We start from the raw sequence: 4,520 nt of genomic DNA, 5'->3' as shown, positions 1-4,520 counted from the left end.
CTCAAATCCGTACTCCATTCAGCGGCTCGTTTTGTCATTGGGGCCAAAAGAAGTGACCACATCACACCCATACTTTTTTCTCTTCAATGGCTTCTCATTAAAGCAAGATCAATCTACAAGCTTGACTGCATCACCCACAAAGCCTTGCACACTTCCTCCCCTCGATACCTGGCAAATAAATGTTAAATCTCTGGAGGCTCGAGACCTTCACGTAATGCAGAAAAATTACTACTTGAGCCCCCCACCTTCAAAAGGGAAAGATCGATAGCTCAATCCTACTCAACGCTATGCAATCAGAATCTGGAGCTCGCTTCCTCCACTACTCCATACCACCACCTCTACCCAGACTTTCAAAGCTGACTTCAAATCTCTTCTCTTCCAAAGACACTTCCAGAACTAATGCATCCCTTTTCATGCCCCTCAAGGAAGTTCTTACAATGTTGTAAATATGTAATCTATGCCTGTACAATCCGAATCCTAATTTGTTTTTGATTTTTGTGTGACTGCCATCTATTGTTTTATTTTACTTTTTTATCTATGTTGTTTGTATTTGTAAAGTGTAAGTATGTAAATTTCCTCATGTAACGGTCCTGGTTCTATTGTGAAGTGCTCGGACACCTTTGGGTAAAGTCTGCTCTATATAAAATTGCATTAAATAAAAAAAATAGAATTGTGTCTGCTGTGCAGCGATTTGTGGCAAGGCCCGGACCTCCCCCTCTGTCCCAGCGACATTTCTTTTGTCTCTCCTGTTGCCTCTGACACACTCCTCGCTCTCTTACTCGTTACTACCTGCTCCCCTCTCTCGTTTGTCTCACTTTCCTGCCCTTCTCTGTCCCTCCCTTGCTGGTGCTGTGACTGCATCCCCCCTCTGTTAGACCTGGCACCTTGGCGTGAGTTTCCCTTCCACTTTTTGCTGGTGTGCCTCCGATGTTTTGCTGGTTTTCCGATACTCAGGGCACTGCGCCACGGCCGACCCGTGCCGCAGTGCAAGTGCTCCCTACTGTAAATTGTACATGTGATTGATGTCCATGATTGGTTCATTGGATTTACTGTTAGCCCCTAGTAAAGTGCACTAGGAGTGCCAGGGCTTGTGAATGCCAATACTGCTAGTGGGCCTGCAGTGCTGGTTGCGCCACCCACAGAAGCAGCCGTAAGATGTGTCTGGGGACTGCCACCGCAGAACCCGCGTGCAGTCTCGTACTGTCATGCTGGCTGGGCAAGTGCACCCACTTGCCAGCCCCGAAACCTTCCCTTGACTTCATATTAGTCACCCCTATGGTAGGCCTGATGGCAGGGTGCATTGGAAGTGTAATGTAGGACAAGCCCTGATGTGTGTGGCATGTCCTAGTAGTGAATTACAACTAAATTCGTATTTCACTATTGTAAGGCTACCTGCTTCCGTTAGGCCAGAATGGGCTGCTGGAATTATTACACTCTATAATCCCAGCAGGCTCAGGGAGCATGGTAGAGAGTCATGTTTAGTATGCCTGAACTCAGAATAATAAAATATTTATTTTAGTAAAGTTTATTTTAATATCCTGTGTTTGCAAATGCTACTTTTAGAAAGTTAGCATTTGCTTGCCTAACCATTTCAGCCCGCCTCTGCTGGTATGTGTATCTGACTGTCTGGGACGTGTGAGTGACAGGGCTGGGGGATGACAGGTGGGGAATGCGAAGATTGCACCTTAGTGGGAGGTAGGAGTGGCTCTTGACTCTGAATCTTGCTGTGCTCTGCCACCACAATGCTGGCTCCTCCCTCATGGGGAGCGACTGATGACTCAGCCGACACCTGGCCCAGGAAGGGCAAAGCCCCATCAACAAGGTACTTCTGGCTGCCCCTGTCCACACAATGCTGGCTCCACCTCCTGTGGGGCGTCTGATGCGCCTGCCCCTCACACTGAAAGCAGAAGCCGGATTGCACCCACCAGAGTACTCAAGGACTGAAAGTGGCTATGCAAAGGCCCCCCTGGCCTGCAAGAACAAAAGAAATGCAGTATAAAAGTAGGAGCCCTGCTCATTGTAAATTAGATCCTGTTTGTGCTACAGAAGGAACTCTGCCCGACGAGAAGGACCTGGAAGGACAAGGAAGAGTGCTGTCTCTTGCCTGTGTCTGGTGCCTTGCTGCAGAAGGAGAGGAAAAGAAAAGACTACGAGAAGACTTTTGCTTTGTGAAACTTTGTGCCAAACTCTGCTAAAAGATCTCCAAGGGCTTGCTGCTGAACTTGCCCCCTGACCAGCGCCCCAGGACCAGTGGGCGCTACACCCTGAAGAAAGCGACTGTGTGTGCTGCTGATCGCTGCAGTACTGACAGAGGAGTCTGGGAGCGCTGGGCAATCCTGCCACGCTCCCCGTAATCCAAGGCATCGACATCCCCCCAAGCACCGTGACCGGGGCCCAAAGCAACAGTGAGAGCAACGTGAGGTCCAGCCGCCGCTGGCCCGAACACCGTGACCGCCTCTGCACCGGGAGCCCGAGAGCAACGCGAAGGAGGACCCGTCCGGTCCAAGCTACCGAATTGACTGCGCTTCGAGCCGTCAATCCACCTGCGAAGACGGACAGCCGCCCTGTGATAACTCCCCTCTGGTCGGCATCCTGCCCGACAGCTCAGCTGTGAGCGCACAGCTGCAACCGACCCTTGGCTGGGTACGTCCTGCACTTGGGGACTGTACTGCCACTGGCCGCCACCACACAGCCGCCGCCTCCAGGGTCGGAGCGAACGACGAAGGAAGGACCCTGCCGCCACAGAACACCGCCGCCCCGGATGACCCGTGACCTGCCCGGCTGAGAGCCGCAGCGAACAGCGACCCCTGAAAAGCAACGCGACGTGGGACAGCTCCCCTGGAAGCCGTCCGCTCCCCCCAAGACTTTGAAAGGTACTGTGTTGTATCCCCACGGTGCGAGCGTCCTGCAACTCGAGCTCCCAACGCGAGCCGCCTCTGAAACCGAGGCTCGCACGGCTCCTGGCCCTCGGAGCCCACGCGGGAAGCGTGAACTCTGGCCGGCCGGGCCCGACCTCCTCCCTGAAGCGAGCGGAGACAGCAGAAAGCGCATTGAGGCGCTACAAGACACTGAACCTTGTTGAACCTGGGCAGAAGGCCCAAAAGATTGCTTATTGCTAAGAAAGAACTGTGGCAACTTGAAACTAAGTAAACTGGAACCGCTATTGAAAGTTTGACAACTGTATTTACAAGCCTGCTTGAAATTTATATAAAGAATATATATTTTTACAAATACAGTTTGGTGTCATTGTGTGGTGGGTTGGTTGTGACGGTGTAATATTGCAAATGTTTAACCCTATGTGCCCCAAAGATTAGCCTAAGACTGCTTAAGCCACACTACCTAGAGGGTAAGCAGAGGTTGTCTGGAAGGTAACCCTCAGCCCTGACGAGGAAGAGAGAGTCCCTGCTTGTCGCTAGTGTTACACTGCGCCAACTAGAGCCTCCCCCTTCCTACACCCTCCGACCCCACTTAATGGAACTCTGCTTTTCTGTATATAGAGATAACTCTAATCACTAGTATATGCAGTAGCCCTTTGTACTCTCTACCACTCCTATGTGACTCTTAGAGTATATCCATTCATATCCCTTCCCTATGTATATAGAGATAACTCTAATCACTAGTATATGCAGTAGACCTTTGTACTCTCTACCACTCCTATGTGACTCTTGGAGTATATCCATTCATATCCCTTCCCTATGTATATAGAGATGTACATAGAGATAACTCTAATCACTAGTATATGCAGTAGACCTTTGTACTCTCTACCACTCCTATGTGACTCTTAGAGTATATCCATTTGTATCCCTTCCCTGTGTATATAGAGATAACTCTAATCACCAGTCTCCTCTTTGTGTGACTTTACATCTTGTACATTTGCAATTTTTTCAGTTTGTATCTTTTATGTAACACATGTAATCCTTAGTCCTTATGTTTTGCAACTGGTTCTTATGTAAAGCACTCTGACACCTTTGGGTAAAGTTCGGGCTATATAAAATCTCATTAAATAAATAAATAAATATATATATATAATAAATGCCTCCAAGATTCCCCGCTTGTGGTCTCTTCTTCTTCCTCGGGAGGAGTGGTGTGACATATTGTTGCGTGTCTGCCAGCATCACGCTTTAGAGACCCCCACATCGCCAAGTTGACCACGGAACTGCTGGCTCACCGTTTCGGCGGATTTGCTGTGTCTCCAGGGTACTGGAATCGCCGTGTTCCTCCTGGTCCTGGGAGAAAATTGGGGCGGTGTTGCCGCTATTCAGCGGCACGTCGGGCAAAGTGGAGTCTTACCGAGCCCCCGCCGTAAAGGATCCCGCTGGATTGGGGGTTATGTGGTCTAGGGGACCCAAGGAGGCATTGACTGTCTGAGGCTATGAACATTCATCGAGGGTCTACCATATGTGGCGTCAACAAACCCCCCCCCCCCCAGTGATTCCATACAGAGCCTGAACATTGCATTCTGGGACTTGCAGGCTTACTACACCGAGCCGCATGAATACTCATCTGAGGGCGGGGCTAGC

This window comes from Lissotriton vulgaris, chromosome 8 (assembly GCF_964263255.1).
Source record: "Lissotriton vulgaris chromosome 8, aLisVul1.2, whole genome shotgun sequence".
NCBI classification, from domain to species: Eukaryota; Metazoa; Chordata; class Amphibia; order Caudata; family Salamandridae; genus Lissotriton; species Lissotriton vulgaris.
This window is presented reverse-complemented; position numbering follows the sequence as displayed.